This window comes from Rattus norvegicus, chromosome 11, assembly GCF_021556685.1.
Source record: "Rattus norvegicus strain SHRSP/BbbUtx chromosome 11, alternate assembly SHRSP_T2T, whole genome shotgun sequence".
Classification (NCBI taxonomy): domain Eukaryota; kingdom Metazoa; phylum Chordata; class Mammalia; order Rodentia; family Muridae; genus Rattus; species Rattus norvegicus.
In genome coordinates this window covers 16,451,331-16,465,557 of record NC_141544.1, presented here as the reverse complement: position 1 = coordinate 16,465,557, position 14,227 = coordinate 16,451,331, and the positions used below count along the sequence as shown (strand labels likewise).

The 14,227-nt window shown below is 37.9% G+C and overlaps 1 long non-coding RNA gene across 1 annotated transcript in view; it reads left to right on the top strand.

Annotated features, from left to right (window-relative positions):
- LOC120095588 (uncharacterized) overlaps positions 1 to 14,227 on the top strand; it is a 113,338-nt gene that overhangs the window by 25,915 nt on the left and 73,196 nt on the right. The gene's annotated exons all lie outside the window — the stretch shown is intronic.

Sequence of the window (14,227 nt, the reverse complement as noted above, 5' to 3'; positions counted from 1 at the left end):
GTGTGTTTTGTTTTATTTTGTTTGTTTTGCTCTACAGTGTGGTGGAATAGTTTGTAGTACCAGCAGTGGGCATGGAAGAGACTAGAAGATCCCTGGGGCTTGCTAGATAGCTACTCTAGCCTGTTTGGTGAGCTCCTGATCAAGGAGATATGGTCAGAAAGAAAGGAAGAAAGAGAGAAAGGAAGGAAGAGAGGAAGGAAGGGAGGAAGGGAGGGAGGGAGGGAGGGAGGGAGGGAGGGAGAAAGGAAGGGTGGGGACAGAGGGAGGGAGGGAGGGAGAGAGGGAGAAAGGAAGGGTGGGGACAGAGGGAGGGAGGGAGGAGGAAGGAAGGAAGGAAGAGGAGGGGAGGAAAGGAGATTAATACTACATTACACACACACACATACACACACACACATACACACACACACACACACACACACACACACACACCCCAAGTAATAGAGAGGGGGAGGAGAGAAGAGAGAAAAAGATTGCAAGATTTATACTTAAAATAATTTATACAAAAATAATAAGAATTTCTTGTATGTTTGTCATTTTACATGCCTCCAGTATATGAAAATATGATTTTATTCTAACATTTGCAAGAACATGAATACACGTTTTAAAGGAGATAATTAAAATCTTCATAGTTCTGTATGAATATCCTCATAGATGTGCCTAGCCCTGCAAAGACTTGATGTGCCAGGGTGGAAGGGTACCCAAAGGAGAACTTTCTCCCTGTCAAAGGAAACAGGAAGGAGGTATGGGGGAGGGACTGTGTCAGTGGGCACAGGGGGTCAGCAACTGGGATGTAAAGTGAATAAATTAATTAATGGAAAAAGAGTATCTTTATGGAAATTGAATAGTCTATCCTTTTGAAATGTTTTGCTGGTGCTAAAAATTACATTCTTCTGAGACTACTGTTAACATTTTTACTGGATTACTGTTAAGGTTGAGAGCACTTTTATGATCATTTCAATATCTCCAGTTTGAATTGTGTAGCAGATTTGGTTTGGTTGGACACTTTTTGTTGGTATTACTCTAGATTTTCATGTTTCCTCAAACTCTGATACACGGTTGCTCCATTTGTTGAACTCACTCCTTCAAATATAGCGAAAGGACCTAAGCTTAAATGATGTCATTTTACTTTGTTTTTACTTTAGCTTAATTTTATAAACATTGATTAGATTTTTATGATATTTATTTCTATATTGCATAATACAATTAATTCCTTTTTTAACATTTTTGTTGGAGGCAAGCTCTCATCCATCCCAAGCTGCCTCAGACTTGCTGTGAAGCTATATTCCTCGGGAAGGTACAGAACTGGTTGAATATATAAATATAGATAAACATATATTGAATATATAAACATATATATTGGATATATATTTATATATTTCAGAAGTTGTTCAGTCCATAAGGCTGTATGTTTCAGCTGGTATTCAGTATATGCTGGAATGCAGAAATACACTCTAATGTCAGTGCTTGGTTCCAACAGTGATTTTGAATACACTAATTTTAAGGATTTGCTTATTTTTCTTTGCTGTGTTTGAATGTTTGCCTGTGTGTACATATGTGGACAGTGTGTGTGTGTGTGTGTGTGTGTGTGTGTGTGTGTGTGTGTGTGTGTGTGTGGTGCCTTCATAGACAAGAACAGGGCATCAGATTCCCTGGAACTAAGCTACAGAGGGCTGTGAGTCTCCATGTGGATACTTGGAACCCAGACTGCGTCCTCTGTAAGAGCAGAAAGAGCTCTTCACCACTAAGCTATTTCTCCAGGCCAGGGACTGTTGTTTTCTGCTTATATATTTCAGTTATTGTTTATTCTTAAAACATTTGACTAGCATAATTCTGAGATGCACTTCTAAGATTTCTCTTGTACTCACACATGGATATTTTTTATAAGGTTCCATTACACAGCTGCAAGGCAGTGACACAGATACTGAACTGTAACACTGAAGTCCAGCATCCCACTCAATACCCCTCATCTTATTTTACATGGTTGAGCTATAGATGCACCATGTATATGAAAATCACTTTCTGCAATTGTTCTTTCCTATTTTCCATTGGACCTATTTATTCAATTTACAGCCAATTATCTACTATGATATTGATACTCTGGCATTTAAAATTCATGATACAACTTCCTATGTGAAATTTACTTCTTATCCAAAATTCCTTAAGTCTAAGATTAGCTTAAATTAGTTTATAGCCTTCCTTTCTTTAGGATTGCCTAATATTTGTTGGCCTGAATTGCTCTATTTTTCACTTTTTCTTACATCCAAGATGGCATTAAATTTTGTTTTTACCCAATCTGGATGTAAAATTTGAATATTTTCCATCTGACTAAGTCAACTCAACTTTCCTTTTTGACCAGTCACTATAGGTGTCAGATCCCATTTCACCCAGACCAAGCAACTTCGCAATTTTTTTAAGTGGGAGGAGAAATGTGATTTCTTTATTCTCTTGGGAAAAAATCCATTTTGAAAATTTGTATGTAGGATCAAATAAGATTTATACAGTGTCTCTTAGACATGAGTTCATTTCCTTCCATTTTAATTCTGTGGTTTCTGGACCCCCATAGCCTATCAAGACATTGAAAGAACAAAGAGCTGCAAACGCATCTTTCTTGGCACAATGCCTTCATCAGTTGCGTGTCTTGTGGTCATCTGTCCCACATCTCACGCACCATGACAAGTCTGTGTGACTCCAGACCACACATTTCTTTCTAGCAGCTTTGTGAGGCTCCAGCCAGGCAGCAGGCCTAGAACTAGTGCTCCATTCCCCCAGTTAACTTGGAGCTATGGTGTCAGCAGTCCACAGAAGTGCCTGGTTGGGCTGCTAGAGTGGTTATCACTTACATCCCACAGTTCAACCTTTCGAAGAAGATGAATTTAAAACTGTCAAATTTCTACCTCTGCACTAAACTTGCCCATAATATTCTGAGCAAAGATTCCTGAAAACTTGGTCAAGAAGCTATCAAACCTAATTTCTTTGAGAGCTCAAGTCATTTCCTTCTCTGTTGATTTATAAGTTACTTCCATATATAATTAGATGAATGACATACTGTATACAACTTTGGAAAGCCCCTGGATTGCAGCTTTTAACCCAGTTCTACTACAAGGAGAAGGGAAAGTGGAAACTTCACACAGGAGATATTATTTGAGAATTTGAGCCAGAATGTGTGTATACTGAACTCATGTAAAGTAAGTATTTTACTAGGTCAGTCTTAATCTTAGAACATTAAAATATGCTCTTGCTCTCTTCCAAATATAACAACATCTTTCTTTTTAATTTTTTATTAGATATATTTATTTACTTAAATTTCAAATGTTATTCCCTTTCCCGGTTTCCTGTCCATAAGCTCCCATCCCCTCCCCCTGCCCCATATGGGTATTCCCCTGCACTGGGAGTCCAACCTTGGCAAGACCAAGGGCTTCCCCTTCCACTGGTGCCTCAACAAGACTATTCTCTGCTACATATACAGTTAGAGCCCTGGGTCAGTCCGTGTATAGACTTTCGGTAGTGGTTTAGTCCCTGGAAGCTCTAGTTGGTTGACATTGTTGTTCTTATGGGGTTGCAAGCTCCTTCAACTCTTTCAATCTTTCCTCTAATTCCCCCAAAGGGGGTCCTGTTCTCAGTTCAGTGTTTTGCTGCTAGCATTGACCTTTGTATTGGACATGATTTGAATGTGTCTCTCAGGAGAGGTCTATATCCAGTCCCTTTCTTTTTAAAATATTATTTTCTATTTTCTTTTTAAGATTAGTATATGATTACATAATCTTCCTCTTTCTTTTTTCTCACACAAACCATCCTGTATATCACTCCTTGCTCCTGTTCAAATTCCTGTCCCTTAATTGTTGTTACATGCATATACATATATTTTCCTAAATATAAACCACTTAGTCTGTACAATATAATACCTTTAAGTAAATGATGACTTTGTATCTATACTTTAGATGCCCTTTGAAAATTAGTTCTGTTTCTCTTTCTGTTGAATCCCTCTTTAAGGGCTTAATTAAAAGACATGTAGGAGACAATTTATGTGTTGAAGAAATTTATGTTCATGGGTATCTAGGTTTTTTGTTTGTTTGTTTGTCTATCTTGCCAAAAATTTGGATATCCTATCTTCCACTAAATGTTCTTGTTCAGAAAACTCTCCCATACTAAAAAAAGAAAACAAAAAGAAATTGTTTTTTGGAGCAGTAGTTCAGAAATTCTCAGTCCTTTCCTAGCTCTGTGCTCCTTAAATCATAATCCCTGGTAAAATGTCTTTTTTCAAAGCAACTAGAAGCATAACATAATTAGAAATGGGAAATGTACTGACCATTCACTTTGCCAGCACAGGTCCAAAATTGTTCCCTGGAAAGTCTTAGGCCAGAATCATTTGAAATTAAAAAAAAATTACACTTCCAAAAGACAATTATGTGGCTCAGTCCGGAGGCAGTTGCTAGGAAGCAGGAGAACTTGAGTTCATTCTCCAAAAGCTACCCAAAAAAGCCAGGTGCAGGTGTGTTCTTGGAATGCAGGCACCGGGGAGGCGCAGGTAGGTGAAATGGGAGACTTGCAGGCCAGCCAAGTGAACTAGTTCTCAACCTTCTCTGTTTCAAAATAAAAAAAAAAAACACATGATGTGTAGCACCTGTGAAATGAGACCTGAGGTTGTCTATCAGCCTTCACATGCACCCATACACACATATGCACCTGCACATATACCCAGAAAAAGAAAGCAACATATTATGTACACTCTTATATAATGCCCACTGTGTGGTATGGAATCAATTCACATGTGAAGCACACTAATATTTTCCACAGAAATACATGTGTATTCACATTAAATAAGACTGTGATAGACTTGAAGCATGCATAGAGTTCAACCTCCCAGAAGGAGCTAAAGGGGTTTGCAACCTCCTAAGAACAATACCAACCAACCATACCTCCTAGGGACTAAACCACCATCCAAACTGTACACATGGACAAACCCATGGTTCGAGCTACATATGTAGGAGAGGATGACCTTGTTGGGCACCAAAGGGAGGAGAAACCCTTGGTCCTGCCAAGGCTTGGTCCCCCAGTATAGGGGAACATCAGAGTGGGGAGGCGGGAATGGGTAGGCAGATGGGGGAACACCCTCATAGAAGAAGGGAGAGGATGGAATAGGGGGTTATGGACAGGAAATCGAGAAACGGAATAACATGTGGTCCAGAAACTTTCAAATATGGAGTGGAGAAAACTCAGTTCTGAAAGATAGACAAAAGTAAAGTTTTAACATTTAACTCTGAAGAGAAGTTAAATTCTGAATGTAAGCCCTTTGACTGGTGATATTCTGCTGAATGTGTAAATAGTAGAGAGAAAGGAAAAGCTCCTCTTTCAGTGTAAATACTTTCATTGTAGATAGTTTTTTGTTTGTTTTTGTTTTGTTTTGATATTTTCTTTATTTACATATTAAATGTTATCCCCTTTCCTGGTTTACCCTCTGGAAACTCCCTATCCCAACACCCTCCCCCACCAACCCACCCACTCCCTACCATCTCTCTGCCCTGGCATTCCCCTATACTGGGGCTCTCAAAGGACCAAGGGCCTCTCCTCCCATTGATGCTGGACAAGGCCGTCCTCCACTACATACACTGCTAGAGCCATGGGTCCCTCCATGTGCACTCTTTGGCTGGTGGTTTATTTCCTGGGAACCCTGGGGGGTTTGGTTAGTTGATAATATTGTTCTTCCTATGGAGTTGCAAACCCCTTCAGTTACTTCAGTCCTTTAACTCCTCCATTGGTAACCCCATTCTATGTCCAATGGTTGATGGCAAGCATCCACCTCCATATTTGTCAGGCTCTGGCAGAGCCTCTCAGGAAACAGCTATATCAGGCTCCTGTCAGCATGCACTTCTTGGCATCTGCATAATGTCTGGGTTTAGTGACTGTATGTGCAATGGATTCTCAGTGTGGCAGTCAGTCTCTGGATGGCCTTTTTCAGCCTCTGCTCCACACTTTGTCTCCTCCTGTGAGTATTTTGTTCCCACTTCTAAGAAGGACTGGAGCACCCACACTTCGGTTGTCCTTCTTCTTGAGATTTATGTGGTCTGTAAATTGTATATTGACTATTCCAAGATTTTGGGCTAATGTCCACTTATTAGTTGGTGCATATTATGTGTGTTCTTTTGTGATTTGATTAACTCACTCAGGATGATATGTTCTAGTTCCGTCCATTTGCTTAATAATCTCACCAGTGAGAATGGCTAAGATCAAAAAATTCAGGTGACAGCAGATGCTGGCGAGGTTGTGGAGAAACACCTCAATTGTTGGTGGGATTGCAAACTGGTACAACCACTCTGGAAATCAGTCCAACAGTTCCTCAGAAAATTGAAAATAGCTCTACCTGAGGACCCAACTATACCACTTCTGGGAATATTCTTAAAAGATGCTCCAACTATGCTCATAGCAGCCTTATTTATAATAGCCATATGTCCTTCAACAGAGGAATGGATACAGAAAATGTGTTACATTTACACTATGGCTATCAAAAAACAATGACTTCATGTAGCCAGTTTCAAACTGGACTGTAAAGTTGCTGAATGGGCTCAGGTTGAGACCTCCCAGTGACAGTCATTAACCAGTTAGATCCAGCCCCAGAAAACAACTGTCAAAATCATGTTGTCCTTTATGGCTACCCAGTTGTATGAGAGCAATCTGAAGCTGATAAAAGATGACTTGTGATTAGAAGGATGCACTTTTGTGCTTAAAATAACAAATGTGCCAGTGTGCGATGAGTTTCTCATTTTTACATAGGGGTCCAAGGACAACCTTTGGGAGTTGGTTCTCTCCTTCCACCATACTCATGTCAAAAATTAAATTCAGATATGGCAGAACTATCCTGCCAACCCAACTTTCACTTTTAAAATGACTTGAGAAACTATAGGATCAGAAACCGATTTCTTTAAAACCCAGTACTATGACCTACTGTATGCCTTTGGCAAGGGTACTTTGTCTATTTTTTTTCTTGGTGGTAAAAATTATAAATGTTTGAAATGTAGAACATGTTTTGAGATATGCATTTAAGTTACTAAGCAAATCTAGCTACTATATGAATTACCTCAGGTAATTATTGAGGGTGAGAATATTTAAAATCTAGCCATTATCAAATTACTACAGTATTATCTGCTCTAGTCGCCATGCTGTAAGGTAAGTAGTTCTTTGGAATTTACTACTTCTGTCTCATGGAAATTCTCTGTCCTTGGACAGATCACTTTATTAGTCCTCCCTACTCTCTTTGCAATCATTATTCTACTCTGTTTTTATGACTCCCACATTCTCAGTCCTAATTGATTTATTGGTAAGACTCTAAAATATCAGAAGCATTTAGCAAACACCAGGTAAAGATTTAAAATATAAAAAAATGAGCATATTTGGCATATAAACAAACTATAAATTATTTTTTTGTTTTGGCTTCTGTATTACTCACTTCTTTCTTCCTGTCCTTACTCCTCAGAAATTTGCAATGAAGTCAGAATGTGGAGCACAGAGATTACTAATCGTTCAGTATTTATACTCCTGTACACCTGCACGGCTCCATTATGTAGAAGGGTCAGTTCCAGAGGAATGCAGATTGGGAGAAATGTTATTCCAACATTTGCTTTCTTTTCTATTGAAGTATTAAAATAAGAAAAAAGTATTGAAACACTCTGACCATGGCACATTCAGCCAGCTTCATGACTTGATTTTACCACATCATCCTGCAGCCTCCAAGACTGAGGAAAATGAAGTCGGGGATTGTGGAAGGGGCATGGAATGATCTGGCTTCTGCTATTGCCCCATGAATACACTTCTATAAAAGGTAGAAATAATGGGCTATAGGAGTCCATGCATCGAAACAGCTTTTGGTCCATAGGAAACAAGGAAAGTATAGGAGGCTAAATTTTAAGGTATACAAGCCTGACATTTCACATTGTGTTTGAAGTATTTGGGGGAAATAATCATATTTAAAGACATTTTTTAACAAATTCTTTATGATTTTTTTTAATTAAGAGGTAATTGTAGTTTTATCAACACACACACACACACACACACACACACACACTAAAATTGTTGGACACCACTAACAAATGAAATTGTGTTGTCTAGTGTTTTCTTTCTAGTTATCACATTTGAAGATGCATACACTGTAGTAGTTGCTTTGCAGACAGACCCAAACCAACAGTGAACAGGAAGCATGGTCCTTATTTGTAGAAGATAAATTCAATGAGTGATTATATATGGATGATGTAAATTATACAAATTGCCACTCAAGACATTTAAACCATTGGTCAAAAGGAATAATATAAAAATAGTTGTACTTTCCTACAGTTATGACTTTTGTTAATTCAAATTCGAAACTTATTTGGTGCCACAGCAAAAGTAGAAATCATTAAAAACCTACAGACACCAAAGAGCTGTCCATCTTGTTGCATGTTCGGGGCCTTTATTAAAGCAAGAGTGATACCTTCAATATTTGATTCTCCTATTTTCTTTTTTTATTGGATATTTTTTACTTACATTTCAAATGTTATTCCCTTTCCCAGTTTCCCATCCATAAACTCCTAATCCCATCCCCCTCCCCTTTCTTCTATGAGGGTGTTCCCCCTCCCCAAACAGCACTCCCTTCCCGCCTTGACATTCCCCTACACTGGGGCATTAAGATTCTCCTATTTTCAATGATATGGAAAAAGCATACTGCCCTTCATAATATACAAAACATAAAATAATCATTTCAACTTTTCATTAAAAATAATGTAACCTACTAAGTGCTATGAAATACATTACTCTGAATCATTTTCTCAGTCTCATTTGCAGATAAACTGGTGGAATCTTAGTCATGACAGGAAGGTATGATTAAGAAAACATAAATTTGCCAACAAACAGTTATAATGAAGAAAGGGGGTGTAACTGGAGTGAATGGGGAAATATCATTCCCCTCTAGTGGATATTATTAAAATTACCAGTGTCCCTCAAACAATCATTAACTCCTATCCTACCTTTTCCCTTGTAAAAGTAACTTTTATTGGCCTGATATAGTTATTGTTTCAGAGGTTTGCTGGTGAATAAGCTCACTCGTTCTAGCTTTTTCTGACTCTGGTTGACTGGTTCAAGTCAGCTGTTCTGGGCCAAACTTCTCTCCAAATTGATTGATTCTAACTGGCTTCTCTCAGCTTTCAACTGAATTGTTCTGCTTGGCCTTAAACTAACTCTGGCAATCTGTTCTAATCGCTTGGCTCATTTTCTGTTTTGTTCTGTCTTCATCTGCAACCTGTCTCTGTAAAATTGTATGGGTAAAACTTTTCTCTCCCTCTCCCTCTCCCTCTCCCTCTCCCTCTCCCTCTCCCTCTCCCTCTCCATCTCCCTCTCCCTCTCTCTCTCCCTCTCCCTCTCCCTCTATCTCTCCCTCTCCCTCTCCCTCTCCCTCTATCTCTCCCTCTCCCTCTCCCTCTCCCTCTCCCTCTATCTCTCCCTCTATCTCTCCCTCTATCTCTCTCCCTTTCCTCCTTCTCCCCTCTCCCCCTCCCCCTACCTTTCTCTCTCTTCTCTTTCCTGTCTGCACTTATGAGAATTGAGTGTATCATAACTCTGACTCATTCTGCCAAATCGTTCTCTGAGTTTTCACTTTTTCTTCCCCTCAATTAGATGTTGCTTTTAAATATGGATGCTTCCTTCTACAAATTAACCTTACCTACATTATTTGGGATTAATGTATGTGTTCCAGCCTGAACATACAAGAGTTGGAAGGTCTCTGGATTGGATCCCTTGCCAGAGCAGCCATATTACTGGGTTCAAATTCCTCTATAATCCCTGGGCACCTTTTGACTATAATGTCCTCAAATAATCTTGTCAGTTTTTTTTAATTACTTATTATTATAAAGCTCTCTTGATCATTCAGACATTTAAACTCTTCTCTTCATAATTTGCTTTCGTATGTTCCTTGGAGGCCAATGGGGTGTGACAGAGCATTAGGATAGAAGACTGGTGAAGTCAAATCTCCTTAACCTAATGTTGGAACTCTTCACCATCCAGTTCTTTCTCCATTTCCAACTTCATATCTAGGTTCATTTGTGATTCTGGTTTTCTCAGTGCAGAACTTCTTAGCAATCATATTCTAAACAAAATCTTTTTAGTCTTTTTTAAATGTGTGTTTCTATGGCCCTTATTTGTACACTTATGGTTGAATTTACTAAAAACATGTATCTATCATGCATGAAAATATCTTCCCATTTTCACTATGTCATGAGCTTCTGAATGGCAAAGAAAATACCTATGATCCTATGTATTTAGTGAATAAAATAAACTTTAAAAGTCAGCAAATGCACATTTAATCACTAAAAACAAGTAAGAAATGCTGACTAATTCTTAGTAGTGCCTTGATAAGTCTCTAGGTTTCTCTGTGTGTGTTGGTAACAGCAAGTTTAATAATACTCATTTTAATCACATAGCATTTTATAATGTAGAAGTGTTCTGATGGTTCAGCAGGAGTTTGGGTTTCTAGATGAATCACAGCTAAAAATAGTAAAAACAAAGGAACAACTAACATATTGGTTCTGAATTATTTTCTTACAAACCAGGGACAAGGAGACGGAACACTAGGGAACGTTACAGATTAGGTAACACTGTGTTATGGCAAGTTATTTCTTTTCTGTAAGGATTAAAACTGAAAGGACTTCATTATCATGCCATGGAGCTGGCCTGTTTGGGAAATATAGCCCTCATCTTTGTTATCCTGATTTCTCAGGAGCTCAGATAAACAGCTTAGTATCTGCTTTGCTTTGTGGAGTAGAACATGGACAACTCCACCTTTATTTGTAATCTAATCCTTTGGAGCACCATGTATAAGCTTAGTCTAAAACAACGGTGCCCTTAATTTTTGTTAAACAATTTATCTTGAAAGGGAAGATAATTTTTACAATATCTTTCCACTTAAAATCATATAATTTTTGCTTTACAACAAAAGAAAATTGATTGCAAAATTATTTTCTAAGTGTAAGATTTTATGTGCATTAAATAGACCAATTAGGTCTTATGGGTCTGTTGCTTTACTGAAATTTCAAATAGCCAAACCACACACATGTACACACACACACACACACACACACACACACACACACACACACACACCAAATAGAATGAAATGAAGTGCAAGTAATTAAACCAAATGCTTCTGGGTTTTGACTTTTATTAATTTCTACATTTCCCAACAGATAAGAAAAATATCCTTACTAATTTGGTGGTCACATGTTCAAGTAGTATCAAGGACAGGATTACTCTATTTAATGTGGTAGCATTGTAAATCATTCATTCTATTTCATTATTATTCAATTCAGTTTTACAATCCTGAAAGCTGAGATATAATTCTTTATATATGATAGAGTCACTAAAAAAAACTTTGGCATTGACAGAGACTTATTGACTGCTTATTAACAAAACAGTAAGAAATAGAAAATGCATATGTATAAAACAATCAATCATTTCAGAATTCCTCCACACAAGGATTTGCATGTTAACTAGCAAAGCTTTATGAATCCCCAGTGCTGTGCCATTTCAGAAGGCTTCACTTGCTACAGTATTGAAGGCTCTGGTTCTGAGCTAAGCAATGCTTTTTGTGGTGGTCTTCACACTGAAAGTCATTACAGAGAGTGTGTGGCCAGAGCATGGCTTGTTCTCTGTGGCTAGTGATTTTTCCAGTGATCTTACTCTCAGTAAGCTTAAACATAAAAAGTTAAAATAAAGGTAAAGTCACCAATGTGCTTTAAATGTGTGCCACAGATCTCATCACTCACTGACTTTGCAGAGGCTTCCTTGGTACTATTGCTCTGGTTGCAGATGCTTGCTAAATAAAGCACAGCTCTGTCAAATTCAAGAGAGTTGAGAGAAAGGTATTCATCCTCAGAGATGGAACTGTCAAGCATGAACTCATCTGAAACTTCAGAAATGGCACTCTACTTCTCCAGGATTCTAAAAAGTCAGCATTAAAGGGTACGAGAAGACTGCTTCTGGTTTATTCTTGGTTGTGCTAGAGAAATCCACAAGTGTAGTGAAGCTCTTAGACCATTGCATATACTAGTTGCTGCTCTTTTGAAGAGCTCTCAAAGTGAGACACTGAAGAAAATTCCAAACATCCCAATGAATGAGTAATATCCTGTGAAGAACTGCACTTAATATATCTGATAAATCTTCAGGCATGTTTTTTAATTAACATTATTGATAGAACTAACCAGTGAGCTATTGGTAGGAACATTCAAAGTAGTTTTCCCTCTGTAGTTATTTGTTTATTTTAACTAGGTTTAAGCAACCACATCAACAACATTCATGGAAAAGGTGGTTATATTATATACTCACAGCCTCTTTTCTTGTCATGTCATAAAAATAACTGCTTACAGTGTAACAGTTATTTCTATAACATTATATATAAAAATGATAGAGTAGATGGATAGAGATATACATAGAGGTAATAAAGATGATAGATTGATGATAAATGGGTGATAGATGATAGAGAGATAAATAGGTGGTAAATGTAAATATGATATATGATGTATAGATATAAGTAGATAGACTGATAGATATTTAATAGAAAGATGATCAAGAGACAGAGAAAAACGGAAAAATAGATGATACACAGTACGAGGCACTGTAATTTAGAGGTAATTTTAAGTACACAGCAAGAAGTGCATAGGTTATAGACAAACGTGGCACTAGTTTAAATAAATAACTTGAGTATTTATGGATTATGCTATGCACTCCAGGTATTTTAACAAATCTCCTTGGATACAGGAAATAAGTGTAATCCTTCCACACTGGAGTATCGTAACAGAAGAGAGGCAACTGGGGCACTTCAGAGCCTCAGTTTAACATAGCAAGGTTGCCCATTTCCTATGCATGTGGAAAACCTAGAAATAAACCCATATTTGACCCTCCAGGCAAGTACGTACAAAGGGAGGAGGCTGCTCCAACAACAGGGGAATTGTGGGCGAAGAGAAAAGCAGAGGGTTTTGTTGCCTCAGGTCTAAGTGTCTTCCTAGAGACGTTAGTCCACAGACTGATCCTCTGAGTGACAGCATTTTCAGGTTCCTCTGATGCCACGTCTTACTTCTCCATACATCTTCCCATGCCCACTTCTATGTTACTGTGCTTCTCTGTCCATGAGTCCCACAGGCACTATTGTCTACTGTCTACAGGTAAATCTGAGTCCAGTGGGAATAAAGCCTATAGAAAATGTCAGGAAACTTTTACTCTCTTGGCAGTACCAGGGCCTCTGTGAACTTTTCCCTTAGGCCATGAGTTTTCATTGCTTTCAGCAGGGATCAGCAGGCAAAAAGGAATGGTACACAGAGGCAAACTTACAACCCACCTCTTAAGCGCTTCAGGAAATTGACCAACTTCAACAGCTAACACTACTTGGGAAGGCATAAATCTGTGTATTGGCTACTCTTATTTTGTAAACTTGGGTCTGAAAGTCCAGGAAATTATCCTCTTACTCGTGAAACAATAAATAGAGTTCACTTCCACATTTGACTACTGTACAGAGATTAGTGGATTCTCTTAGGTACATAGTGTTTTATTTTATTAACTTATTCTATACAAGAAAGAATAGTGTTCTCAGTAGTCAAATGACATGAAACTGTTGGGAATAAATTGCATACTAAGAAGTCTCCTTTAAACTTTAATGTGTATGGTTTTCCTCATTTTCCTGAACCTAGTATACCTACAAGCATTTGAACCTCAATCTAACTGGTACAAAATGTAATCACGCTTGGCCTATTTCTTGAATCTCTCTCTACTTATACCAATAATACTATTTCCTTTGCTCTTTTATAATCAAACCCTGTGTAGATAGACCTTTATTCACAGAAGAATTCCTCATACAGTGAACATTAAAAGTGTTTCCCCAAACCAAAAAAAAAAAAAAGTCTAGAAGAACTTTTGGTTAACTGTATCGTGATAATTATTCTGGCTTTGTCTTTTCTTCGTCATTCATTCAGCATATATGTCATTATGATGCAATTTTTATTCATATTATATTTATATTAGTATTTCACACTGTCCCCCATCCATTTCCCCTGGTGCCCTTCAATCTTCCTCAACTTCATGATTTCTTCTTCCTTTTTACTGAGATTTACACGTATACACATATATTTATAAAAATACAACCTGCTGAGTCTATTTACGGAGTTTTCCTGTATATATATGCATATCGTATATCTATATCTATATACGTGTGTGTGTG